Raw genomic sequence first — 23804 nt, 5'->3', positions numbered from 1 at the left:
TTCTTGAGGTTTGAATATGAACAATTTAAACTTGAAAGAGCAGTTCTGCATTCGGAGTACACTCAAGGTATACAAACGACTGACTCTCTTAAAACCATATAACAAAGGTCCCACCGAGATTTGAACTCGGATCGCTGGATTCAGAGTCCAGAGTGCTAACCATTACACCATGGGGCCAATAAAACAAGTTATTTTATGTTCTGCTTTATTGTTCATAACGTCGTCAGATGTACCGGACATTTGAAATCGGATCCCTTAAACTTTCAATTAATCCAGACTGTTAAGCCCTACAATCTGTATACTACAATGTTTACTAGAGTCCCAATTTAAATTAAAAGGATCTGATTTAAGTTATTTGACAACTCCTATGTGTTTGTAAAGTGTTTTATGGTAGTGATAAAAGGACGATGTCAGAAGTGGGATTCGAACCCACGCCTCCATTCGGAGACCAGAATTCTCACAATCCAGCTTAAGGAAAGAGGTGACTCTTGAGTCTGGCGCCTTAGACCACTCGGCCATCCTGACAACTGCTTGTAGGGTGATATTGGTGCTCTATTAAATCATATTTCAGTCTAACAAAAACGACTCACGCGAGATACTATCTGTTTTAAAAGCATGTGACTGTAAGCACTTAATACCAACTCCTGTTTGCGGTATTACTGTGTGACAGAACCAGGGAGGTATGATATTGAGTTTATATAAAATGTTTTTTCATCAAATCACAATAATCAAGAATAGCTGAGGAATTCATACAGCACAGGTCCCACCGAGATTTGAACTCGGATCGCTGGATTCAAAGTCCAGAGTGCTAACCATTACACCATGGGGCCGCCGATATATGCGATTTGTGATAATTAAAATAATAATAAACATAATCAAGTCGAAATTAACAACTTTCGATCAAAATTCGTTGGCGATTGGCGCCATGGCTTAGTTGGTTAAAGCGCCTGTCTAGTAAACAGGAGATCCTGGTTTCGAATCCCAGTGGTGCCTTAGTCATAGGGATCCCGCAGACCATTTTGAATTAAATCTTTTCTTCTACATTCTATGAATTCAATAAATAAAGTTCAGCTTTTTCGCGACCGACATACAAAAAATCGAAGTGATCAGTGCTTTCGGAGGCAAGATTTGAAACAAATTACACCGTGATGTTCAACATAAAATTGACGGACGTCCAACTACAAACGACGATAAACAGGTATTTAGTAATTAGAATTATTCGAGATCTATTTCTCCTAAATCAGGAATATGGGTTTCAACTCGTTCTTATGGAGTGAACAGAAAAGGCGTGAGTCATAAACTTGATTTCAAAGTCGCGAATCCATTTGAGGGCCAAATGTGTTATGCTACTGGGCGGCCTTGAGACGAATACGGATTCGAAGAACAGAGCGAATTTAACTAGTTTCTTATTTCTTTCACTAATCTGCATTATATGCACTTTCTTGAGGTTTGAATATGAACAATTCAAAGTTGAAAGAGCAGTTCTGCATTCGGAGTACACTCAAAGTATACAAACGACTGACTCTCTTAAAACCATATAACAAAGGTCCAATCGAGATTTGAACTCGGATCGCTGGATTCAGAATCCAGAGTGCTAACCATTTCACCATGGGGCCAATAATAAAAGTTGTTTTATGTTCTGCTTTATTGTTCATAACGTCGTCAGGTGTACCGGACATTTGAAATCGGATCACTTAAACTTTCAATTAATCCAGACTGTTAGGCCCTACAATCTGTATACTACAATGTTTACTAGAGTCCCAATTTTAATTAAAAAGATCTGATTTAAGTTATTTGACAACTCCTATGTGTTTGTTAAGTGTTGTATGGTAGTGATAAAAGGACGTTGTCAGAAGTGGGATTTGAACCCACGCCTCCATTCGGAAACCAGAATTCTCATAATCCAGCTTAAGGAAAGAGGTGACTCTTGAGTCTGGCTATTTGTTTTAAAAGCATATGACTGTAAGCACTTAATACCAACTCCTGTTTGCGGTATTACTGTGTGACAGAACCAGGGAGGTATGATTATGAGTTTATATAAAAAGTTTTGTCATTAAATCACAATATTCAAAAATAGCTGAGGAATTCATACCGCACAGGTCCCACCGAGATTTGTACTCGGATCGCTGGATTCAAACTCCAGAGTGCTAACCATTACACCATGGGGCCGCCGACATATGCGGTTTGTGATAATTAAAATAATAATAAACATAATCAAGTGAAATTAACAACTTTCGATCAAAATTAGGCGATGGCGATGGCGTTGGCGATTGGCGCCATGGCTTGGTTGGTTAAAGCGCCTGTCTAGTAAACAGGAGATCCTGGGTTCGAATCCCAGTGGTGCCTTAGTTATAGGGATCCCGCAGACCATTTTGACTTAAATCTTTTCTTCTACATTCTATGAATTCAATAATTAAAGTTCAGCTTTTTCGCGACCGACATACAAAGAATCGAAATCGTTAAAGTGTATACGTGATCAGTGCTTTCGGAGGCAAGATTGGAAAAAATTACACCGTGATGTTCAACATAAAATCGACGGACGCCCAACTACAAACGACGATTAACAGGTATTTAGTAATTAGAATTATTCGAGATTCTATTTCTCCAAAATCAGGAATATGGGTTTCCACTCGTTCTTATGGAGTGAACAGAAAAGGCGTGAGTCATATACTTGATTTCAAAGACACGAATCCATTTGAGGACCAAATGTGTTATGCTACTGGGCGGCCTTGAGACGAATACGGATTCGAAGAACAGAGCTAATTTAACTAGTTTCCTTTTTCTTTCACTAATCTGCAATATATGCACTTTCTTGAAGTTTGAATATGAACAATTCAAAGTTGAAAGAGAGGTTCTGCATTCGGAGTACACTCAAAGTATACAAACGACTGACTCTCTTAAAACCATATAACAAAGGTCCCACCGAGATTTGAACTCGGATCGCTGGATTCAGAATCCAGAGTGCTAACCACTTCACCATGGGGCCAATAACACAAGATGTTTTATGTTCTGCTTTATTGTTCATAACGTCATCAGGTGTACCGGACATCTGAAATCGGATCACTTAAACTTTAAATTAATCCAGACTGTTAAGCCCTACAATCTGCATACTACAATGTTTACTAGAGTCCCAATTTTAATTAAAAGGATCTGATTTAAGTTATTTGACAACTCTTATGTGTTTGTTAAGTGGTTTATGGTAGTGATAAAAGGACGTTGTCAGAAGTGGGATTCGAACCCACGCCTCCATTCGGAGATCAGAATTCTCATATTCCAGCTTAAGGAAAGAGGTGACTCTTGAGTCTAGCGCCTTAGAGTCCCTTAGACCACTCGGCCATCCTGACAACTGCTTGTAGGGTGTTATTGGTGCTCTATTAAATCATATTTCAGTCTTACAAAAACGACTCACGCGAGATACTATTTGTTTTAAAAACATATGACTGTAAGCGCTTAATACCAACTCCTGTTTGCGGTATTACTGTGTGACAGAACCAGGGAGGTATGATTATGAGTTTATATAAAATGTTTTGTCATCAAATCACAATATTCAAAAACAGCTGAGGAATTCATACCGCACAGGTCCCACCGAGATTTGAACTCGGTTCGCTGGATTCAAAGTCCAGAGTGCTAACCATTACACCATTGGGCCGCCGATATATGCGGTTTGTGATAATTAAAATAATAATAAACATAATCAAGTCGAAATTAACAACTTTCGATCAAAACTCGTTGGCGATTGGCGCCATGGCTTAGTTGGTTAAAGCGCCTGTCTAGTAAACAGGAGATCCTGGGTTCGAATCCCAGTGGTGCCTTAGTCATAGGGATCCCGCAGACCATTTTGACTTAAATCTTTTCTTCTACATTCTATGAATTCAATAATTAAAGTTCAGCTTTTTCGCGACCGACATACAAAGAATCGAAATCGTTAAAGTGTATACGTGATCAGTGCTTTCGGAGGCAAGATTGGAAAAAATTACACCGTGATGTTCAACATAAAATCGACGGACGCCCAACTACAAACGACGATTAACAGGTATTTAGTAATTAGAATTATTTGAGATCTATTTCTCCTAAATCAGGAATATGGGTTTCAACTCGTTCTTATGGAGAGAACAGAAAAGGCGTGAGTCATAAACTTGATTTCAAAGTCACGAATCCATTTGAGGGCCAAATGTGTTATGCTACTGGGCGGCCTTGAGACGAATACGGATTCGAAGAACAGAGCGAATTTAACTAGTTTCTTATTTCTTTCACTAATCTGCAATATATGCACTTTCTTGAGGTTTGAATATGAACAATTTAAACTTGAAAGAGCAGTTCTGCATTCGGAGTACACTCAAGGTATACAAACGACTGACTCTCTTTTAAAACCATATAACAAAGGTCCCACCGAGATTTGAACTCGGATCGCTGGATTCAGAGTCCAGAGTGCTAACCATTACACCATGGGGCCAATAAAACAAGTTGTTTTATGTTCTGCTTTATTGTTCATAACGTCGTCAGGTGTACCGGACATTTGAAATCGGATCCCTTAAACTTTCAATTAATCCAGACTGTTAAGCCCTACAATCTGTATACTACAATGTTTACTAGAGTCCCAATTTCAATTAAAAGGATCTGATTTAAGTTATTTGACAACTCCTATGTGTTTGTAAAGTGTTTTATGGTAGTGATAAAAGGACGATGTCAGAAGTGGGATTCGAACCCACGCCTCCATTCGGAGTCCAGAATTCTCACAATCCAGCTTAGGGAAAGAGGTGACTCTTGAGTCTGGCGCCTTAGACCACTCGGCCATCCTGACAACTGCTTGTAGGGTGATATTGGTGCTCTATTAAATCATATTTCAGTCTTACAAAAACGACTCACGTGAGATACTATTTGTTTTAAAAGCATATGACTGCAAGCACTTAATACCAACTCCTGTTTGCGGTATTACTGTGTGACAGAACCAGGGAGGTATGATATTGAGTTTATATAAAATGTTTTCTCATCAAATCACAATATTCAAAAATAGCTGAGGAATTCATACCGCACTGGTCCCACCGAGATTTGAACTCGGATCGCTGGATTCAAAGTCCAGAGTGCTAACCATTACACCATGGGGCCGCCGATATATGCGATTTGTGATAATTAAAATAATAATAAACATAATCAAGTCGAAATTAACAACTTTCGATCAAAATTCGTTGGCGATTGGCGCCATGGCTTGGTTGGTTAAAGCGCCTGTCTAGTAAACAGGAGATCCTGGGTTCGAAACCCAGTGGTGCCTTAGTCATAGGGATCCCGCAGACCATTTTGACTTAAATCTTTTCTTCTACATTCTATGAATTCAATAATTAAAGTTCAGCTTTTCGCGACCGACATTCAAAGAATCGAAATCGTTAAAGTGTATACGTGATCAGTGCTTTCGGAGGCAAGATTGAAAAAAATTACACCGTGATGTTCAACATAAAATCGACGGACGCCCAACTACAAACGATGGTTAACAGGTATTTAGTAATTATAATTATTCAAGATTCTATTTCTCCTAAATCAGGAATATGGGTTTCAACTCGTTCTTATGGAGTGAACAGAAAAGGCGTGAGTCATAAACTTGATTTCAAAGTCACAAATCCATTTCAGGGCCAAATTTGTTATGCTACTGGGCGGCCTTGAGACGAATACGGATTCGAAGAACAGAGCGAATTTAACTAGTTTCTTATTTCTTTCACTAATCTGCAATATATGAACTTTTTTGAGGTTTGAATATGAACAATTTAAAGTTGAAAGAGCAGTTCTGCATTCGGAGTACACTCAAGGTATACAAACGACTGACTCTCTTAGAACCATATAACAAAGGTCCCACCGAGATTTGAACTCGGATCGCTGGATTCAGAGTCCAGAGTGCTAACCATTACACCATGGGGCCAATAAAAGAATTTGTTTTATGTTCTGCTTTATTGTTCATAACGTCGTCAGGTGTACCGGACATTAGAAATCGGATCACTTAAACTTTCAATTAATCCAGACTGTTAAGCCCTACAATCTGTATACTAAAATGTTTACTAGAGTCATAATTTTAATTAAAAGGATCTGATTTTAAGTTATTTGACAACTCCTATGTGTTTGTTAAGTGTTTTATGGTAGTGATAAAAGGACGATGTCAGAAGTGGGATTCGAACCCACGCCTCCATTCGGAGACCAGAATTCTCACAATCCAGCTTAAGGAAAGAGTTGACTCTTGAGTCTGGCGCCTTAGACCACTCGGCCATCCTGACAACTGCTTGTAGGGTGATATTGGTGCTCCATTATATCATATTTTAGTCTTACAAAAACGACTCACGCGAGATACTATTTGTTTTAAAAGCATATGACTGTAAGCACTTAATACCAACTCCTGTTTGCGGTATTACTGTGTGACAGAACCAGGGAGGTATGATTATGAGTTTATATAAAATGTTTTGTCATCAAATCACAATATTCAAAAATAGCTGAGGAATTCATACCGCACAGGTCCCACCGAGATTTGAACTCGGATCGCTGGATTCAAAGTCCAGAGTGCTAATCATTACACCATGGGGCCGCCGATATATGCGAATTGTGATAATTAAAATAATAATAAACATAATCAAGTCGAAATTAACAACTTTCGATCAAAATTCGTTGGCGATTGGCGCCATGGCTTAGTTGGTTAAAGCGCCTGTCTAGTAAACAGGAGATCCTGTGTTCGAATCCCAGTGATGCCTTAGTCATAGGGATCCCGCAGACCATTTTGACTTAAATCTTTTTTTCTACATTCTATGAATTCAATAATTAAAGTTCAGCTTTTTCGCGACCGACATACAAAGAATCGAAATCGTTAAAGTGTATACGTGATCAGTGCTTTCGGAGGCAAGATTGGAAAAAATTACACCGTGATGTTCAACATAAAATCGACAGACGCCCAACTACAAACGACGATTAACAGGTATTTAGTAATTAGAATTATTCGAGATCTATTTCTCCTAAATCAGGAATATGGGTTTCAACTCGTTCTTATGGAGAGAACAGAAAAGGCGTGAGTCATAAACTTGATTTCAAAGTCACGAATCCATTTGAGGGCCAAATGTGTTATGCTACTGGGCGGCCTTGAGACGAATACGGTTTCGAAGAACAGAGCGAATTTAACTAGTTTCTTATTTCTTTCACTAATCTGCAATATATGCACTTTCTTGAGGTTTGAATATGAACAATTTAAACTTGAAAGAGCAGTTCTGCATTCGGAGTACACTCAAGGTATACAAACGACTGACTCTCTTAAAACCATATAACAAAGGTCCCACCGAGATTTGAACTCGGATCGCTGGATTCAGAGTCCAGAGTGCTAACCATTACACTATGGGGCCAATAAAACAAGTTGTTTTATGTTCTGCTTTATTGTTCATAACGTCGTCAGGTGTACCGGACATTTGAAATCGGATCCCTTAAACTTTCAAATAATCCAGACTGTTAAGCCCTACAATCTGTATACTACAATGTTTACTAGAGTCCCAATTTAAATTAAAAGGATCTGATTTAAGTTATTTGACAACTCCTATGTGTTTGTAAAGTGTTTTATGGTAGTGATAAAAGGACGATGTCAGAAGTGGGATTCGAACCCACGCCTCCATTCGGAGACCAGAATTCTCACAATCCAGCTTAAGGAAAGAGGTGACTCTTGAGTCTGGCGCCTTAGACCACTCGGCCATCCGGACAACTGCTTGTAGGGTGATATTGGTGCTCTATTAAATCATATTTCAATCTAACAAAAACGACTCACGCGAGATACTATCTGTTTTAAAAGCATGTGACTGTAAGCACTTAATACCAACTCCTGTTTGCGGTATTACTGTGTGACAGAACCAGGGAGGTATGATATTGAGTTTATATAAAATGTTTTTTCATCAAATCACAATATTCAAGAATAGCTGAGGAATTCATACAGCACAGGTCCCACCGAGAATTGAACTCGGATCGCTGGATTCAAAGTCCAGAGTGCTAACCATTACACCATGGGGCCGCCGATATATGCGATTTGTGATAATTAAAATAATAATAAACATAATCAAGTCGAAATTAACAACTTTCGATCAAAATTCGTTGGCGATTGGCGCCATGGCTTAGTTGGTTAAAGCGCCTGTCTAGTAAACAGGAGATCCTGGTTTCGAATCCCAGTGGTGCCTTAGTCATAGGGATCCCGCAGACCATTTTGACTTAAATCTTTTCTTCTACATTCTATGAATTCAATAAATAAAGTTCAGCTTTTTCGCGACCGACATACAAAAATTCGAAGTGATCAGTGCTTTCGGAGGCAAGATTTGAAACAAATTACACCGTGATGTTCAACATAAAATTGACGGACGTCCAACTACAAACGACGATAAACAGGTATTTAGTAATTAGAATTATTCGAGATCTATTTCTCCTAAATCAGGAATATGGGTTTCAACTCGTTCTTATGGAGTGAACAGAAAAGGCGTGAGTCATAAACTTGATTTCAAAGTCGCGAATCCATTTGAGGGCCAAATGTGTTATGCTACTGGGCGGCCTTGAGACGAATACGGTTTCGAAGAACAGAGCGAATTTAACTAGTTTCTTATTTCTTTCACTAATCTGCAATATATTCACTTTCTTGAGGTTTGAATATGAACAATTTAAACTTGAAAGAGCAGTTCTGCATTCGGAGTACACTCAAGGTATACAAACGACTGACTCTCTTAAAACCATATAACAAATGTCCCACCGAGATTTGAACTCGGATCGCTGGATTCAGAGTCCAGAGTGCTAACCATTACACCATGGGGCCAATAAAACAAGTTGTTTTATGTTCTGCTTTATTGTTCATAACGTCGTCAGGTGTACCGGACATTTGAAATCGGATCCCTTAAACTTTCAATTAATCCAGACTGTTAAGCCCTACAATCTGTATACTACAATGTTTACTAGAGTCCCAATTTAAATTAAAAGGATCTGATTTAAGTTATTTGACAACTCCTATGTGTTTGTAAAGTGTTTTATGGTAGTGATAAAAGGACGATGTCAGAAGTGGGATTCGAACCCACGCCTCCATTCGGAGACCAGAATTCTCACAATCCAGCTTAAGGAAAGAGGTGACTCTTGAGTCTGGCGCCTTAGACCACTCGGCCATCCTGACAACTGCTTGTAGGGTGATATTGGTGCTCTATTAAATCATATTTCAATCTAACAAAAACGACTCACGCGAGATACTATCTGTTTTAAAAGCATGTGACTGTAAGCACTTAATACCAACTCCTGTTTGCGGTATTACTGTGTGACAGAACCAGGGAGGTATGATATTGAGTTTATATAAAATGTTTTTTCATCAAATCACAATATTCAAGAATAGCTGAGGAATTCATACAGCACAGGTCCCACCGAGAATTGAACTCGGATCGCTGGATTCAAAGTCCAGAGTGCTAACCATTACACCATGGGGTCGTCGATATATGCGATTTGTGATAATTAAAATAATAATAAACATAATCAAGTCGAAATTAACAACTTTCGATCAAAATTCGTTGGCGATTGGCGCCATGGCTTAGTTGGTTAAAGCGCCTGTCTAGTAAACAGGAGATCCTGGTTTCGAATCCCAGTGGTGCCTTAGTCATAGGGATCCCGCAGACCATTTTGACTTAAATCTTTTCTTCTACATTCTATGAATTCAATAAATAAAGTTCAGCTTTTTCGCGACCGACATACAAAAAATCGAAGTGATCAGTGCTTTCGGAGGCAAGATTTGAAACAAATTACACCGTGATGTTCAACATAAAATTGACGGACGTCCAACTACAAACGACGATAAACAGGTATTTAGTAATTAGAATTATTCGAGATCTATTTCTCCTAAATCAGGAATATGGGTTTCAACTCGTTCTTATGGAGTGAACAGAAAAGGCGTGATTCATAAACTTGATTTCAAAGTCGCGAATCCATTTGAGGGCCAAATGTGTTATGCTACTGGGCGGCCTTGAGACGAATACGGATTCGAAGAACAGAGCGAATTTAACTAGTTTCTTATTTCTTTCACTAATCTGCATTATATGCACTTTCTTGAGGTTTGAATATGAACAATTCAAAGTTGAAAGAGCAGTTCTGCATTCGGAGTACACTCAAAGTATACAAACGACTGACTCTCTTAAAACCATATAACAAAGGTCCAATCGAGATTTGAACTCGGATCGCTGGATTCAGAATCCAGAGTGCTAACCATTTCACCATGGGGCCAATAATAAAAGTTGTTTTATGTTCTGCTTTATTGTTCATAACGTCGTCAGGTGTACCGGACATTAGAAATCGGATCACTTAAACTTTCAATTAATCCAGACTGTTAAGCCCTACAATCTGTATACTAAAATGTTTACTAGAGTCCCAATTTTAATTAAAAGGATCTGATTTTAAGTTATTTGACAACTCCTATGTGTTTGTTAAGTGTTTTATGGTAGTGATAAAAGGACGATGTCAGAAGTGGGATTCGAGCCCACGCCTCCATTCGGAGACCAGAATTCTCACAATCCAGCTTAAGGAAAGAGGTGACTCTTGAGTCTGGCGCCTTAGACCACTCGGCCATCCTGACAACTGCTTGTAGGGTGATATTGGTGCTCTATTAAATCATATTTCAGTCTTACAAAAACGACTCACGCGAGATACTATTTGTTTTAAAAGCATGTGACTGTAAGCACTTAATACCAACTCCTGTTTGCGGTATTACTGTGTGAGAGAACCAGGGAGGTATGATATTGAGTTTATATAAAATGTTTTGTCATCAAATCACAATATTCAAAAATAGCTGAGGAATTCATACCGCACAGGTCCCACCGAGATTTGAACTCGGATCGCTGGATTCAAAATCCAGAGTGCTAACCATTACACCATGGGGCCGCCGATATATGCGATTTGTGATAATTAAAATAATAATAAACATAATCAAGTCGAAATTAACAACTTTCGATCAAAATTCATTGGCGATTGGCGCCATGGCTTGGTTGGTTAAAGCGCCTGTCTAGTAAACAGGAGATCCTGGGTTCGAAACCCAGTGGTACATTAGTCATAGGGATCCCGCAGACCATTTTGACTTAAATCTTTTCTTCTACATTCTATGAATTCAATAATTAAAGTTCAGCTTTTCGCGACCGACATTCAAAGAATCGAAATCGTTAAAGTGTATACGTGATCAGTGCTTTCGGAGGCAAGATTGAAAAAAATTACACCGTGATGTTCAACATAAAATCGACGGACGCCCAACTACAAACGATGGTTAACAGGTATTTAGTAATTAGAACTATTCAAGATTCTATTTCTCCTAAATCAGGAATATGGGTTTCAACTCGTTCTTATGGAGTGAACAGAAAAGGCGTGAGTCATAAACTTGATTTCAAAGTCACGAATCCATTTGAGGGCCAAATGTGTTATGCTACTGGGCGGCCTTGAGACGAATACGGATTCGAAGAACAGAGCGAATTTAACTAGTTTCTTATTTCTTTCACTAATCTGCAATATATGAACTTTTTTGAGGTTTGAATATGAACAATTTAAAGTTGAAAGAGCAGTTCTGCATTCGGAGTACACTCAAGGTATACAAACGACTGACTCTCTTAAAACCATATAACAAAGGTCCCACCGAGATTTGAACTCGGATCGCTGGATTCAGAGTCCAGAGTGCTAACCATTTCACCATGGGGCCAATAATAAAAGTTGTTTTATGTTCTGCTTTATTGTTCATAACGTCGTCAGGTGTACCGGACATTTGAAATCGGATCACTTAAACTTTCAATTAATCCAGACTGTTAGGCCCTACAATCTGTATACTACAATGTTTACTAGAGTCCCAATTTTAATTAAAAAGATCTGATTTAAGTTATTTGACAACTCCTATGTGTTTGTTAAGTGTTTTATGGTAGTGATAAAAGGACGTTGTCAGAAGTGGGATTTGAACCCACGCCTCCATTCGGAAACCAGAATTCTCATAATCCAGCTTAAGGAAAGAGGTGACTCTTGAGTCTGGCTATTTGTTTTAAAAGCATATGACTGTAAGCACTTAATACCAACTCCTGTTTGCGGTATTACTGTGTGACAGAACCAGGGAAGTATGATTATGAGTTTATATAAAAAGTTTTGTCATCAAATCACAATATTCAAAAATAGCTGTGGAATTCATACCGCACAGGTCCCACCGAGATTTGTACTCGGATCGCTGGATTCAAACTCCAGAGTGCTAACCATCACACCATGGGGCCGCCGACATATGCGGTTTGTGATAATTAAAATAATAATAAACATAATCAAGTCGAAATTAACAACTTTCGATCAAAATTAGGCGATGGCGATGGCGATGGCGTTGGCGATTGGCGCCATGGCTTAGTTGGTTAGAGCGCCTGTCTAGTAAACAGGAGATCCTGGGTTCGAATCCCAGTGGTGCCTTGGTCATAGGGATCCCGCAGACCATTTTGACTTAAATCTTTTCTTCTACATTCTATGAATTCAATAATTAAAGTTCAGCTTTTTCGCGACCGACATACAAAGAATCGAAATCGTTAAAGTGTATACGTGATCAGTGCTTTCGGAGGCAAGATTGGAAAAAATTACACCGTGATGTTCAACATAAAATCGACGGACGCCCAACTACAAACGACGATTAACAGGTATTTAGTAATTGGAATTATTCGAGATCTATTTCTCCTAAATCAGGAATATGGGTTTCAACTCGTTCTTATGGAGTGAACAGAAAAGGCGTGAGTCATAAACTTGATTTCAAAGTCACGAATCCATTTGAGGACCAAATGTGGTATGCTACTGGGCGGCCTTGAGACGAATACGGATTCGAAGAACAGAGCGAATTTAACTAGTTTCTTATTTATTTCACTAATCTGCAATATATGCGCATTCTTGAGGTTTGAATATGAACAATTTAAAGTTGAAAGAGCAGTTCTGCATTCGGAGTACACTCAAGGTACACAAACGACTGACTCTCTTAAAACCATATAACAAAGGTCCCACCGAGATTTGAACTCGGATCGCTGGATTCAGAGTCCAGAGTGCTAATCATTACACCATGGGGCCAATAAAACAAGTTGTTTTATGTTCTGCTTTATTGTTCATAACGTCGTCAGGTGTACTGTACATTTGAAATCGGATCACTTAAACTTTCAACTAATCCAGACTGTTAAGCCCTACAATCTGTGTACTAAAATGTTTACCAGAGTCCCAATTTTAATTAAAAGGATCTGATTTAAGTTATTTGACAACTCCTATGTGTTTGTTAAGTGTTTTATGGTAGGGATAAAACGACGATGTCAGAAGTGGGATTCGAACCCACGCCTCCATTCGGAGACCAGAATTCTCACAAGCCAGCTTAAGGAAAGAGGTGACTCTTGAGTCTGGCGCCTCAGACCACTCGGCCATCCTGACAACTGCTTGTAGGGTGATATTGGTGCTCTATTAAATCATATTTCAGTCTTACAAAAACGACTCACGCGAGATACTATTTGTTTTAAAAGCATATGACTGTAAGCACTTAATACCAACTCCTGTTTGCGGTATTACTGTGTGACAGAACCAGGGAGGTATGATTATGAGTTTTTATAAAATGTTTTGTCATCAAATCACAATATTCAAAAATAGCGGAGGAATTCATACCGTACAGGTCCCACCGAGATTTGAACTCGGATCGCTGGATTCAAAGTCCAGAGTGCTAACCATTACACCATGGGGCCGCCGATATATGCGATTTTTGATAATTAAAATAATAATAAACATAATCAAGTCGAAATTAACAACTTTCGTTCAAAATTCTTTGGCGATTGGCGCCATGGCTTAGTTGTTTTAAGCGCCTGTCTAGTAAACAGGAGATCCTGGGTTCAAATCCCAGTGGTGCCTTTATCATAGGGATCCCGCAGACCATTTTGCCTTAAATCTTTTCTTCTACATTCTATGAATTCAATAATTAAAGTTCAGCTTTTTTGCGACCGACATACAAAGAATCGAAATCGTTAAAGTGTATACGTGATCAGTGCTTTCGGAGGCAAGATTGGAAAAAATTACACCGTGATGTTCAACATAAAATCGACGGACGCCCAACTACAAACGACGATTAACAGGTATTTAGTAATTAGAATTATTCGAGATCTATTTCTCCTAAATCAGGAATATAGGTTTCAACTCGTTCTTATGGAGTGAACAGAAAAGGCGTGAGTCATAAACTTGATTTCAAACTCACGAATCCATTTGAGGGCCAAATGTGTTATGCTACTGGGCGGCCTTGAGACGAATACGAATTCGGAGAACAGAGCGAATTTAACTAGTTTCTTATTTCTTTCACTAATCTGCAATATATGCACTTTCTTGAGGTTTGAATATGAACAATTTAAAGTTGAAAGAGCAGTTCTGCATTCGGAGTACACTCAAAGTATACAAACGACTGACTCTCTTAAAAACATATAACAAATGTTCCACCGAGATTTGAACTCGGATCGCTGGATTCAGAATCCAGAGTGCTAACCATTTCACCATGGGGCCAATAATACAAGTTGTTTTATGTTCTGCTTTATTCTTCATGACGTCGTCAGGTGTACCGGACATTTGAAATCGGATCACTTAAACTTTCAATTAATCCAGACTGTTGAGCCCTACAATCTGTATACTACAATGTTTACTAAAGTCCGAATTTTAATTAAAAGGATCTGATTTAAGTTATTTGACAACTCCTATGTGTTTGTTAAGTGTTTTATGGTAGGGATAAAAGGACGTTGTCAGAAGTGGGATTCGAACCCACGCCTCCATTCGGAGACTAGAATTCTCACTATCCAGCTTAAGGAAAGAGGTGACTCTTGCGTCTGGCGCCTTAGACCACTCGGCCATCCTGACAACTGCTTGTAGGGTGTTATTGGTGCTCTATTAAATCATATTTCAGTCTTACAAAAACGACTCACGCGAGATACTATTTGTTTTAAAAGCATATGACTGTAAGCACTTAATACCAACTCCTGTTTGCGGTATTACTGTGTGACAGAACCAGGGAGGTATGATTATGAGTTTATATAAAAAGTTTTGTCATCAAATCCCAATATTCAAAAACAGCTGAGGAATTCATACCGCACAGGTCCCACCGAGATTTGTACTCGGATCGCTGGATTCAAACTCCAGAGTGCTAACCATTACACCATAGGGCCGCCGACATATGCGGTTTGTGATAATTAAAATAATAATAAACATAATCAAGTCGAAATTAACAACTTTGGATCAAAATTAGGCGATGGCGATGGCGATGGCGTTGGCGATTGGCGCCATGGCTTAGTTGGTTAAAGCGCCTGTCTAGTAAACAGGAGATCCAGGGTTCGAATCCCAGTGGTGCCTTAATCATAGGGATCCCGCAGACCATTTTGACTTAAATCTTTTCTTCTACATTCTATGAATTCAATAATTAAAGTTCAGCTTTTTCGCGACCGACATACAAAGAATCGAAATCGTTAAAGTGTATACGTGATCAGTGCTTTCGGAGGCAAGATTGGAAAAAATTACACCGTGATGTTCAACATAAAATCGACGGACGCCCAACTACAAACGACGATTAACAGGTATTTAGTAATTAGAATTATTCGAGATCTATTTCTCCTAAATCAGGAATATGGGTTTCAACTCGTTCTTATGGAGTGAACAGAAAAGGCCTGAGTCATAAACTTGATTTCAAAGTCACGAATCCATTTGAGGACCAAATGTGGTATGCTACTGGGCGGCCTTGAGACGAATACGGATTCGAAGAACAGAGCGAATTTAACTAGTTTCATATTTATTTCACTAATCTACAATATATGCACTTTCTTGAGGTTTGAATATGAACAATTTGAAGTTGAAAGAGCAGTTCTGCATTCGGAGTACACTCATGGTACACAAACGACTGACTCTCTTAAAACCATATAACAAAGGTCCCACCGAGAATTGAACTCGGATCGCTGGATTCAGAGTCCAGAGTGCTAACCATTACACCATGGGGCCAATAAAACAAGTTGTTTTATGTTCTGCTTTATTGTTCATAACGTCGTCAGGTGTACCGTACATTTGAAATCGGATCACTTAAACTTTCAATTAATCCAGACTGTTGGGCCCTACAATCTGTATACTACAATGTTTACTAGAGTCCCAATTTTAATTAAAAGGATCTGATTTAAGTTATTTGACAACTCCTATGTGTTTGTTAAGTGTTTTATGGTAATGATAAAAGGACTTTTTAAGAAGTGGGATTCGAACCCACGTCTCCATTCGGAGACCACAATTCTCACGATCCAGCTTAAGGAAAGAGGTGACTCTTGAGTCTGGCGCCTTAGGCCACTCGGCCATCCTGACAACTGCTTCTAGGGTGTTATTGGTGCTCTATTAAATCATATTTCAGTCTTACAAAAACGACTCACGCGAGATACTATTTGTTTTAAAAGCATGTGACTGTAAGCACTTAATACCAACTCCTGTTTGCGGTATTACTGTGTGAGAGAACCAGGGAGGTATGATATTGAGTTTATATAAAATGTTTTGTCATCAAATCACAATATTCAAAAATAGCTGAGGAATTCATACCGCACAGGTCCCACCGAGATTTGAACTCGGATCGCTGGATTCAAAGTCCAGAGTGCTAACCATTACACCATGGGGCCGCCGATATATGCGATTTGTGATAATTAAAATAATAATAAACATAATCAAGTCGAAATTAACAACTTTCGATCAAAATTCATTGGCGATTGGCGCCATGGCTTGGTTGGTTAAAGCGCCTGTCTAGTAAACAGGAGATCCTGGGTTCGAAACCCAGTGGTACCTTAGTCATAGGGATCCCGCAGACCATTTTGACTTAAATCTTTTCTTCTACATTCTATGAATTCAATAATTAAAGTTCAGCTTTTCGCGACCGACATTCAAAGAATCGAAATCGTTAAAGTGTATACGTGATCAGTGCTTTCGGAGGCAAGATTGAAAAAAATTACACCGTGATGTTCAACATAAAATCGACGGACGCCCAACTACAAACGATGGTTAACAGGTATTTAGTAATTAGAACTATTCAAGATTCTATTTCTCCTAAATCAGGAATATGGGTTTCAACTCGTTCTTATGGAGTGAACCGAAAAGGCGTGAGTCATAAACTTGATTTCAAAGTCACGAATCCATTTCAGGGCCAAATTTGTTATGCTACTGGGCGGCCTTGAGACGAATACGGATTCGAAGAACAGAGCGAATTTAACTAGTTTCTTATTTCTTTCACTAATCTGCAATATATGAACTTTTTTGAGGTTTGAATATGAACAATTTAAAGTTGAAAGAGCAGTTCTGCATTCGGAGTACACTCAAGGTATACAAACGACTGACTCTCTTAGAACCATATAACAAAGGTCCCACCGAGATTTGAACTCGGATCGCTGGATTCAGAGTCCAGAGTGCTAACCATTACACCACGGGGCCAATAAAAGAATTTGTTTTATGTTCTGCTTTATTGTTCATAACGTCGTCAGGTGTACCGGACATTAGAAATCGGATCACTTAAACTTTCAATTAATCCAGACTGTTAAGCCCTACAATCTGTATACTAAAATGTTTACTAGAGTCCCAATTTTAATTAAAAGGATCTGATTTTAAGTTATTTGACAACTCCTATGTGTTTGTTAAGTGTTTTATGGTAGTGATAAAAGGACGATGTCAGAAGTGGGATTCGAACCCACGCCTCCATACGGAGACCAGAATTCTCACAATCCAGCTTAAGGAAAGAGGTGACTCTTGAGTCTGGCGCCTTAGACCACTCGGCCATCCTGACATCTGCTTGTAGGGTGATATTGGTGCTCCATTAAATCATATTTTAGTCTTACAAAAACGACTCACGCGAGATACTATTTGTTTTAAAAGCATATGACTGTAAGCACTTAATACCAACTCCTGTTTGCGGTATTACTGTGTGACAGAACCAGGGAGGTATGATTATGAGTTTATATAAAATGTTTTGTCATCAAATCACAATATTCAAAAATAGCTGAGGAATTCATACCGCACAGGTCCCACCGAGATTTGAACTCGGATCGCTGGATTCAAAGTCCAGAGTGCTAATCATTCCACCATGGGGCCGCCGATATATGCGAATTGTGATAATTAAAATAATAATAAACATAATCAAGTCGAAATTAACAACTTTCGATCAAAATTCGTTGGCGATTGGCGCCATGGCTTAGTTGGTTAAAGCGCCTGTCTAGTAAACAGGAGATCCTGGGTTCGAATCCCAGTGGTGCCTTAGTCATAGGGATCCCGCAGACTATTTTGACTTAAATCTTTTTTTCTACATTCTATGAATTCAATAATTAAAGTTCAGCTTTTTCGCGACCGACATACAAAGAATCGAAATCGTTAAAGTGTATACGTGATCAGTGCTTTCGGAGGCAAGATTGGAAAAAATTACACCGTAATGTTCAACATAAAATCGACAGACGCCCAACTACAAACGACGATTAACAGGTATTTAGTAATTAGAATTATTCGAGATCTATTTCTCCTAAATCAGGAATATGGGTTTCAACTCGTTCTTATGGAGAGAACAGAAAAGGCGTGAGTCATAAACTTGATTTCAAAGTCACGAATCCATTTGAGGGCCAAATGTGTTATGCTACTGGGCGGCCTTGAGACGAATACGGTTTCGAAGAACAGAGCGAATTTAACTAGTTTCTTATTTCTTTCACTAATCTGCAATATATGCACTTTCTTGAGGTTTGAATATGAACAATTTAAACTTGAAAGAGCAGTTCTGCATTCGGAGTACACTCAAGGTATACAAACGACTGACTCTCTTAAAACCATATAACAAAGGTCCCACCGAGATTTGAACTCGGATCGCTGGATTCAGAGTCCAGAGTGCTAACCATTACACCATGGGGCCAATAAAACAAGTTGTTTTATGTTCTGCTTTATTGTTCATAACGTCGTCAGGTGTACCGGACATTTGAAATCGGATCCCTTAAACTTTCAATTAATCCAGACTGTTAAGCCCTACAATCTGTATACTACAATGTTTACTGGAGTCCCAATTTAAATTAAAAGGATCTGATTTAAGTTATTTGACAACTCCTATGTGTTTGAAAAGTGTTTTATGGTAGTGATAAAAGGACGATGTCAGAAGTGGGATTCGAACCCACGCCTCCATTCGGAGACCAGAATTCTCACAATCCAGCTTAAGGAAAGAGGTGACTCTTGAGTCTGGCGCCTTAGACCACTCGGCCATCTTGACAACTGCTTGTAGGGTGATATTGGTGCTCTATTAAATCATATTTCAGTCTAACAAAAACGACTCACGCGAGATACTATCTGTTTTAAAAGCATGTGACTGTAAGCACTTAATACCAACTCCTGTTTGCGGTATTACTGTGTGACAGAACCAGGGAGGTATGATATTGAGTTTATATAAAATGTTTTTTCATCAAATCACAATATTCAAGAATAGCTGAGGAATTCATACAGCACAGGTCCCACCGAGATTTGAACTCGGATCGCTGGATTCAAAGTCCAGAGTGCTAACCATTACACCATGGGGCCGCCGATATATGCGATTTGTGATAATTAAAATAATAATAAACATAATCAAGTCGAAATTAACAACTTTCGATCAAAATTCGTTGGCGATTGGCGCCATGGTTTAGTTGGTTAAAGCGCCTGTCTAGTAAACAGGATATCCTGGTTTCAAATCCCAGTGGTGCCTTAGTCATAGGGATCCCGCAGACCATTTTGACTTAAATCTTTTCTTCTACATTCTATGAATTCAATAAATAAAGTTCAGTTTTTTCGCGACCGACATACAAAAAATCGAAGTGATCAGTGCTTTCGGAGGCAAGATTTGAAACAAATTACACCGTGATGTTCAACATAAAATTGACGGACGTCCAACTACAAACGACGATAAACAGGTATTTAGTAATTAGAATTATTCGAGATCTGTTTCTCCTAAATCAGGAATATGGGTTTCAACTCGTTCTTATGGAGTGAACAGAAAAGGCGTGAGTCATAAACTTGATTTCAAAGTCGCGAATCCATTTGAGGGCCAAATGTGTTATGCTACTGGGCGGCCTTGAGACGAATACGAATTCGGAGAACAGAGCGAATTTAACTAGTTTCTTATTTCTTTCACTAATCTGCAATATATGCACTTTCTTGAGGTTTGAATATGAACAATTTAAAGTTGAAAGAGCAGTTCTGCATTCGGAGTACACTCAAAGTATACAAACGACTGACTCTCTTAAAAACATATAACAAAGGTCCCACCGAGATTTGAACTCGGATCGCTGGATTCAGAGTCCAGAGTGCTAACCATTACACCACGGGGCCAATAAAAGAATTTGTTTTATGTTCTGCTTTATTGTTCATAACGTCGTCAGGTGTACCGGACATTAGAAATCGGATCACTTAAACTTTCAATTAATCCAGACTGTTAAGCCCTACAATCTGTATACTAAAATGTTTACTAGAGTCCCAATTTTAATTAAAAGGATCTGATTTTAAGTTATTTGACAACTCCTATGTGTTTGTTAAGTGTTTTATGGTAGTGATAAAAGGACGATGTCAGAAGTGGGATTCGAACCCACGCCTCCATTCGGAGACCAGAATTCTCACAATCCAGCTTAAGGAAAGAGGTGACTCTTGAGTCTGGCGCCTTAGACCACTCGGCCATCCTGACATCTGCTTGTAGGGTGATATTGGTGCTCCATTAAATCATATTTTAGTCTTACAAAAACGACTCACGCGAGATACTATTTGTTTTAAAAGCATATGACTGTAAGCACTTAATACCAACTCCTGTTTGCGGTATTACTGTGTGACAGAACCAGGGAGGTATGATTATGAGTTTATATAAAATGTTTTGTCATCAAATCACAATATTCAAAAATAGCTGAGGAATTCATACCGCACAGGTCCCACCGAGATTTGAACTCGGATCGCTGGATTCAAAGTCCAGAGTGCTAATCATTCCACCATGGGGCCGCCGATATATGCGAATTGTGATAATTAAAATAATAATAAACATAATCAAGTCGAAATTAACAACTTTCGATCAAAATTCGTTGGCGATTGGCGCCATGGCTTAGTTGGTTAAAGCGCCTGTCTAGTAAACAGGAGATCCTGGGTTCGAATCCCAGTGGTGCCTTAGTCATAGGGATCCAGCAGACTATTTTGACTTAAATCTTTTTTTCTACATTCTATGAATTCAATAATTAAAGTTCAGCTTTTTCGCGACCGACATACAAAGAATCGAAATCGTTAAAGTGTATACGTGATCAGTGCTTTCGGAGGCAAGATTGGAAAAAATTACACCGTAATGTTCAACATAAAATCGACAGACGCCCAACTACAAACGACGATTAACAGGTATTTAGTAATTAGAATTATTCGAGATCTATTTCTCCTAAATCAGGAATATGGGTTTCAACTCGTTCTTATGGAGAGAACAGAAAAGGCGTGAGTCATAAACTTGATTTCAAAGTCACGAATCCATTTGAGGGCCAAATGTGTTATGCTACTGGGCGGCCTTGAGACGAATACGGTTTCGAAGAACAGAGCGAATTTAACTAGTTTCTTATTTCTTTCACTAATCTGCAATATATGCACTTTCTTGAGGTTTGAATATGAACAATTTAAACTTGAAAGAGCAGTTCTGCATTCGGAGTACACTCAAGGTATACAAACGACTGACTCTCTTAAAACCATATAACAAAGGTCCCACCGAGATTTGAACTCGGATCGCTGGATTCAGAGTCCAGAGTGCTAACCATTACACCATGGGGCCAATAAAACAAGTTGTTTTATGTTCTGCTTTATTGTTCATAACGTCGTCAGGTGTACCGGACATTTGAAATCGGATCCCTTAAACTTTCAATTAATCCAGACTGTTAAGCCCTACAATCTGTATACTACAATGTTTACTGGAGTCCCAATTTAAATTAAAAGGATCTGATTTAAGTTATTTGACAACTCCTATGTGTTTGAAAAGTGTTTTATGGTAGTGATAAAAGGACGATGTCAGAAGTGGGATTCGAACCCACGCCTCCATTCGGAGACCAGAATTCTCACAATCCAGCTTAAGGAAAGAGGTGACTCTTGAGTCTGGCGCCTTAGACCACTCGGCCATCCTGACAACTGCTTGTAGGGTGATATTGGTGCTCTATTAAATCATATTTCAGTCTAACAAAAACGACTCACGCGAGATACTATCTGTTTTAAAAGCATGTGACTGTAAGCACTTAATACCAACTCCTGTTTGCGGTATTACTGTGTGACAGAACCAGGGAGGTATGATATTGAGTTTATATAAAATGTTTTTTCATCAAATCACAATATTCAAGAATAGCTGAGGAATTCATACAGCACAGGTCCCACCGAGATTTGAACTCGGATCGCTGGATTCAAAGTCCAGAGTGCTAACCATTACACCATGGGGCCGCCGATATATGCGATTTGTGATAATTAAAATAATAATAAACATAATCAAGTCGAAATTAACAACTTTCGATCAAAATTCGTTGGCGATTGGCGCCATGGCTTAGTTGGTTAAAGCGCCTGTCTAGTAAACAGGATATCCTGGTTTCAAATCCCAGTGGTGCCTTAGTCATAGGGATCCCGCAGACCATTTTGACTTAAATCTTTTCTTCTACATTCTATGAATTCAATAAATAAAGTTCAGTTTTTTCGCGACCGACATACAAAAAATCGAAGTGATCAGTGCTTTCGGAGGCAAGATTTGAAACAAATTACACCGTGATGTTCAACATAAAATTGACGGACGTCCAACTACAAACGACGATAAACAGGTATTTAGTAATTAGAATTATTCGAGATCTGTTTCTCCTAAATCAGGAATATGGGTTTCAACTCGTTCTTATGGAGTGAACAGAAAAGGCGTGAGTCATAAACTTGATTTCAAAGTCGCGAATCCATTTGAGGGCCAAATGTGTTATGCTACTGGGCGGCCTTGAGACGAATACGAATTCGGAGAACAGAGCGAATTTAACTAGTTTCTTATTTCTTTCACTAATCTGCAATATATGCACTTTCTTGAGGTTTGAATATGAACAATTTAAAGTTGAAAGAGCAGTTCTGCATTCGGAGTACACTCAAAGTATACAAACGACTGACTCTCTTAAAAACATATAACAAATGTTCCACCGAGATTTGAACTCGGATCGCTGGATTCAGAATCCAGAGTGCTAACCATTTCACCATGGGGCCAATAATACAAGTTGTTTTATGTTCTGCTTTATTGTTCATGACGTCGTCAGGTGTACCGGACATTTGAAATCGGATCACTTAAACTTTCAATTAATCCAGACTGTTGAGCCCTACAATCTGTATACTACAATGTTTACTAAAGTCCGAATTTTAATTAAAAGGATCTGATTTAAGTTATTTGACAACTCCTATGTGTTTGTTAAGTGTTTTATGGTAGGGATAAAAGGACGTTGTCAGAAGTGGGATTCGAACCCACGCCTCCATTCGGAGACTAGAATTCTCACTATCCAGCTTAAGGAAAGAGGTGACTCTTGCGTCTGGCGCCTTAGACCACTCGGCCATCCTGACAACTGCTTGTAGGGTGTTATTGGTGCTCTATTAAATCATATTTCAGTCTTACAAAAACGACTCACGCGAGATACTATTTGTTTTAAAAGCATATGACTGTAAGCACTTAATACCAACTCCTGTTTGCGGTATTACTGTGTGACAGAACCAGGGAGGTATGATTATGAGTTTATATAAAAAGTTTTGTCATCAAATCCCAATATTCA

The 23804-nt window shown here is 38.8% G+C and overlaps 46 non-coding genes across 46 annotated transcripts; 10 read left to right on the top strand and 36 right to left on the bottom strand.

Moving 5' to 3' along the window:
- Window positions 1-105: 105 nt before the first annotated feature.
- On the bottom strand, window positions 106-177 carry Trnaq-cug (transfer RNA glutamine (anticodon CUG)). The gene has a single exon. It is a non-coding gene; the product is annotated as a tRNA-Gln (tRNA).
- A 231-nt stretch (window positions 178-408) lies between these two features.
- Trnal-caa (transfer RNA leucine (anticodon CAA)) lies at window positions 409-525 on the bottom strand. Its single transcript has 2 exons — window positions 488-525; window positions 409-454 (listed from the first exon to the last, which is right to left on the bottom strand). It is a non-coding gene; the product is annotated as a tRNA-Leu (tRNA).
- Window positions 526-758: 233 nt separating this feature from the next.
- Window positions 759-830, bottom strand: Trnaq-uug (transfer RNA glutamine (anticodon UUG)). The gene has a single exon. It is a non-coding gene; the product is annotated as a tRNA-Gln (tRNA).
- An 89-nt stretch (window positions 831-919) lies between these two features.
- On the top strand, window positions 920-993 carry Trnat-agu (transfer RNA threonine (anticodon AGU)). Its single transcript has one exon. It is a non-coding gene; the product is annotated as a tRNA-Thr (tRNA).
- Window positions 994-2272: 1279 nt separating this feature from the next.
- Trnat-agu (transfer RNA threonine (anticodon AGU)) lies at window positions 2273-2346 on the top strand. The gene has a single exon. It is a non-coding gene; the product is annotated as a tRNA-Thr (tRNA).
- Window positions 2347-2914: 568 nt separating this feature from the next.
- Trnaq-cug (transfer RNA glutamine (anticodon CUG)) lies at window positions 2915-2986 on the bottom strand. The gene has a single exon. It is a non-coding gene; the product is annotated as a tRNA-Gln (tRNA).
- A 752-nt stretch (window positions 2987-3738) lies between these two features.
- On the top strand, window positions 3739-3812 carry Trnat-agu (transfer RNA threonine (anticodon AGU)). The gene has a single exon. It is a non-coding gene; the product is annotated as a tRNA-Thr (tRNA).
- A 569-nt stretch (window positions 3813-4381) lies between these two features.
- Trnaq-cug (transfer RNA glutamine (anticodon CUG)) lies at window positions 4382-4453 on the bottom strand. The gene has a single exon. It is a non-coding gene; the product is annotated as a tRNA-Gln (tRNA).
- A 231-nt stretch (window positions 4454-4684) lies between these two features.
- On the bottom strand, window positions 4685-4801 carry Trnal-caa (transfer RNA leucine (anticodon CAA)). The gene is made up of 2 exons: window positions 4764-4801; window positions 4685-4730 (listed from the first exon to the last, which is right to left on the bottom strand). It is a non-coding gene; the product is annotated as a tRNA-Leu (tRNA).
- A 233-nt stretch (window positions 4802-5034) lies between these two features.
- On the bottom strand, window positions 5035-5106 carry Trnaq-uug (transfer RNA glutamine (anticodon UUG)). Its single transcript has one exon. It is a non-coding gene; the product is annotated as a tRNA-Gln (tRNA).
- An 89-nt stretch (window positions 5107-5195) lies between these two features.
- Window positions 5196-5269, top strand: Trnat-agu (transfer RNA threonine (anticodon AGU)). Its single transcript has one exon. It is a non-coding gene; the product is annotated as a tRNA-Thr (tRNA).
- Window positions 5270-5836: 567 nt separating this feature from the next.
- Window positions 5837-5908, bottom strand: Trnaq-cug (transfer RNA glutamine (anticodon CUG)). Its single transcript has one exon. It is a non-coding gene; the product is annotated as a tRNA-Gln (tRNA).
- Window positions 5909-6140: 232 nt separating this feature from the next.
- Window positions 6141-6257, bottom strand: Trnal-caa (transfer RNA leucine (anticodon CAA)). The gene is made up of 2 exons: window positions 6220-6257; window positions 6141-6186 (listed from the first exon to the last, which is right to left on the bottom strand). It is a non-coding gene; the product is annotated as a tRNA-Leu (tRNA).
- A 233-nt stretch (window positions 6258-6490) lies between these two features.
- Window positions 6491-6562, bottom strand: Trnaq-uug (transfer RNA glutamine (anticodon UUG)). Its single transcript has one exon. It is a non-coding gene; the product is annotated as a tRNA-Gln (tRNA).
- Window positions 6563-7292: 730 nt separating this feature from the next.
- On the bottom strand, window positions 7293-7364 carry Trnaq-cug (transfer RNA glutamine (anticodon CUG)). The gene has a single exon. It is a non-coding gene; the product is annotated as a tRNA-Gln (tRNA).
- A 231-nt stretch (window positions 7365-7595) lies between these two features.
- Window positions 7596-7712, bottom strand: Trnal-caa (transfer RNA leucine (anticodon CAA)). The gene is made up of 2 exons: window positions 7675-7712; window positions 7596-7641 (listed from the first exon to the last, which is right to left on the bottom strand). It is a non-coding gene; the product is annotated as a tRNA-Leu (tRNA).
- A 233-nt stretch (window positions 7713-7945) lies between these two features.
- Trnaq-uug (transfer RNA glutamine (anticodon UUG)) lies at window positions 7946-8017 on the bottom strand. Its single transcript has one exon. It is a non-coding gene; the product is annotated as a tRNA-Gln (tRNA).
- An 89-nt stretch (window positions 8018-8106) lies between these two features.
- Window positions 8107-8180, top strand: Trnat-agu (transfer RNA threonine (anticodon AGU)). Its single transcript has one exon. It is a non-coding gene; the product is annotated as a tRNA-Thr (tRNA).
- Window positions 8181-8731: 551 nt separating this feature from the next.
- Window positions 8732-8804, bottom strand: Trnaq-cug (transfer RNA glutamine (anticodon CUG)). Its single transcript has one exon. It is a non-coding gene; the product is annotated as a tRNA-Gln (tRNA).
- A 230-nt stretch (window positions 8805-9034) lies between these two features.
- On the bottom strand, window positions 9035-9151 carry Trnal-caa (transfer RNA leucine (anticodon CAA)). The gene is made up of 2 exons: window positions 9114-9151; window positions 9035-9080 (listed from the first exon to the last, which is right to left on the bottom strand). It is a non-coding gene; the product is annotated as a tRNA-Leu (tRNA).
- A 233-nt stretch (window positions 9152-9384) lies between these two features.
- Window positions 9385-9456, bottom strand: Trnaq-uug (transfer RNA glutamine (anticodon UUG)). Its single transcript has one exon. It is a non-coding gene; the product is annotated as a tRNA-Gln (tRNA).
- An 89-nt stretch (window positions 9457-9545) lies between these two features.
- Window positions 9546-9619, top strand: Trnat-agu (transfer RNA threonine (anticodon AGU)). The gene has a single exon. It is a non-coding gene; the product is annotated as a tRNA-Thr (tRNA).
- An 855-nt stretch (window positions 9620-10474) lies between these two features.
- Trnal-caa (transfer RNA leucine (anticodon CAA)) lies at window positions 10475-10591 on the bottom strand. Its single transcript has 2 exons — window positions 10554-10591; window positions 10475-10520 (listed from the first exon to the last, which is right to left on the bottom strand). It is a non-coding gene; the product is annotated as a tRNA-Leu (tRNA).
- A 233-nt stretch (window positions 10592-10824) lies between these two features.
- Window positions 10825-10896, bottom strand: Trnaq-uug (transfer RNA glutamine (anticodon UUG)). Its single transcript has one exon. It is a non-coding gene; the product is annotated as a tRNA-Gln (tRNA).
- Window positions 10897-11626: 730 nt separating this feature from the next.
- On the bottom strand, window positions 11627-11698 carry Trnaq-cug (transfer RNA glutamine (anticodon CUG)). The gene has a single exon. It is a non-coding gene; the product is annotated as a tRNA-Gln (tRNA).
- A 663-nt stretch (window positions 11699-12361) lies between these two features.
- On the top strand, window positions 12362-12435 carry Trnat-agu (transfer RNA threonine (anticodon AGU)). The gene has a single exon. It is a non-coding gene; the product is annotated as a tRNA-Thr (tRNA).
- A 567-nt stretch (window positions 12436-13002) lies between these two features.
- Trnaq-cug (transfer RNA glutamine (anticodon CUG)) lies at window positions 13003-13074 on the bottom strand. Its single transcript has one exon. It is a non-coding gene; the product is annotated as a tRNA-Gln (tRNA).
- Window positions 13075-13305: 231 nt separating this feature from the next.
- Window positions 13306-13422, bottom strand: Trnal-caa (transfer RNA leucine (anticodon CAA)). The gene is made up of 2 exons: window positions 13385-13422; window positions 13306-13351 (listed from the first exon to the last, which is right to left on the bottom strand). It is a non-coding gene; the product is annotated as a tRNA-Leu (tRNA).
- A 233-nt stretch (window positions 13423-13655) lies between these two features.
- On the bottom strand, window positions 13656-13727 carry Trnaq-uug (transfer RNA glutamine (anticodon UUG)). Its single transcript has one exon. It is a non-coding gene; the product is annotated as a tRNA-Gln (tRNA).
- A 1033-nt stretch (window positions 13728-14760) lies between these two features.
- Window positions 14761-14877, bottom strand: Trnal-caa (transfer RNA leucine (anticodon CAA)). The gene is made up of 2 exons: window positions 14840-14877; window positions 14761-14806 (listed from the first exon to the last, which is right to left on the bottom strand). It is a non-coding gene; the product is annotated as a tRNA-Leu (tRNA).
- A 415-nt stretch (window positions 14878-15292) lies between these two features.
- Window positions 15293-15366, top strand: Trnat-agu (transfer RNA threonine (anticodon AGU)). Its single transcript has one exon. It is a non-coding gene; the product is annotated as a tRNA-Thr (tRNA).
- A 567-nt stretch (window positions 15367-15933) lies between these two features.
- Trnaq-cug (transfer RNA glutamine (anticodon CUG)) lies at window positions 15934-16005 on the bottom strand. The gene has a single exon. It is a non-coding gene; the product is annotated as a tRNA-Gln (tRNA).
- Window positions 16006-16586: 581 nt separating this feature from the next.
- Window positions 16587-16658, bottom strand: Trnaq-uug (transfer RNA glutamine (anticodon UUG)). The gene has a single exon. It is a non-coding gene; the product is annotated as a tRNA-Gln (tRNA).
- Window positions 16659-17388: 730 nt separating this feature from the next.
- On the bottom strand, window positions 17389-17460 carry Trnaq-cug (transfer RNA glutamine (anticodon CUG)). Its single transcript has one exon. It is a non-coding gene; the product is annotated as a tRNA-Gln (tRNA).
- A 232-nt stretch (window positions 17461-17692) lies between these two features.
- Trnal-caa (transfer RNA leucine (anticodon CAA)) lies at window positions 17693-17809 on the bottom strand. Its single transcript has 2 exons — window positions 17772-17809; window positions 17693-17738 (listed from the first exon to the last, which is right to left on the bottom strand). It is a non-coding gene; the product is annotated as a tRNA-Leu (tRNA).
- Window positions 17810-18203: 394 nt separating this feature from the next.
- Window positions 18204-18277, top strand: Trnat-agu (transfer RNA threonine (anticodon AGU)). The gene has a single exon. It is a non-coding gene; the product is annotated as a tRNA-Thr (tRNA).
- Window positions 18278-18844: 567 nt separating this feature from the next.
- On the bottom strand, window positions 18845-18916 carry Trnaq-cug (transfer RNA glutamine (anticodon CUG)). The gene has a single exon. It is a non-coding gene; the product is annotated as a tRNA-Gln (tRNA).
- Window positions 18917-19147: 231 nt separating this feature from the next.
- On the bottom strand, window positions 19148-19264 carry Trnal-caa (transfer RNA leucine (anticodon CAA)). Its single transcript has 2 exons — window positions 19227-19264; window positions 19148-19193 (listed from the first exon to the last, which is right to left on the bottom strand). It is a non-coding gene; the product is annotated as a tRNA-Leu (tRNA).
- A 233-nt stretch (window positions 19265-19497) lies between these two features.
- Trnaq-uug (transfer RNA glutamine (anticodon UUG)) lies at window positions 19498-19569 on the bottom strand. Its single transcript has one exon. It is a non-coding gene; the product is annotated as a tRNA-Gln (tRNA).
- A 714-nt stretch (window positions 19570-20283) lies between these two features.
- On the bottom strand, window positions 20284-20355 carry Trnaq-cug (transfer RNA glutamine (anticodon CUG)). The gene has a single exon. It is a non-coding gene; the product is annotated as a tRNA-Gln (tRNA).
- Window positions 20356-20587: 232 nt separating this feature from the next.
- On the bottom strand, window positions 20588-20704 carry Trnal-caa (transfer RNA leucine (anticodon CAA)). Its single transcript has 2 exons — window positions 20667-20704; window positions 20588-20633 (listed from the first exon to the last, which is right to left on the bottom strand). It is a non-coding gene; the product is annotated as a tRNA-Leu (tRNA).
- A 394-nt stretch (window positions 20705-21098) lies between these two features.
- Trnat-agu (transfer RNA threonine (anticodon AGU)) lies at window positions 21099-21172 on the top strand. Its single transcript has one exon. It is a non-coding gene; the product is annotated as a tRNA-Thr (tRNA).
- Window positions 21173-21739: 567 nt separating this feature from the next.
- Trnaq-cug (transfer RNA glutamine (anticodon CUG)) lies at window positions 21740-21811 on the bottom strand. The gene has a single exon. It is a non-coding gene; the product is annotated as a tRNA-Gln (tRNA).
- A 231-nt stretch (window positions 21812-22042) lies between these two features.
- On the bottom strand, window positions 22043-22159 carry Trnal-caa (transfer RNA leucine (anticodon CAA)). The gene is made up of 2 exons: window positions 22122-22159; window positions 22043-22088 (listed from the first exon to the last, which is right to left on the bottom strand). It is a non-coding gene; the product is annotated as a tRNA-Leu (tRNA).
- Window positions 22160-22392: 233 nt separating this feature from the next.
- On the bottom strand, window positions 22393-22464 carry Trnaq-uug (transfer RNA glutamine (anticodon UUG)). The gene has a single exon. It is a non-coding gene; the product is annotated as a tRNA-Gln (tRNA).
- A 1017-nt stretch (window positions 22465-23481) lies between these two features.
- Window positions 23482-23598, bottom strand: Trnal-caa (transfer RNA leucine (anticodon CAA)). Its single transcript has 2 exons — window positions 23561-23598; window positions 23482-23527 (listed from the first exon to the last, which is right to left on the bottom strand). It is a non-coding gene; the product is annotated as a tRNA-Leu (tRNA).
- Window positions 23599-23804: the final 206 nt, after the last annotated feature.

The sequence above is a fragment of the Styela clava genome, chromosome 8, assembly GCF_964204865.1.
Source record: "Styela clava chromosome 8, kaStyClav1.hap1.2, whole genome shotgun sequence".
In the NCBI taxonomy this organism is placed as follows: Eukaryota; Metazoa; Chordata; class Ascidiacea; order Stolidobranchia; family Styelidae; genus Styela; species Styela clava.
The sequence above is the reverse complement of the archived record's forward strand: the minus strand, read 5'-3'. Positions and strand labels throughout refer to the sequence as shown.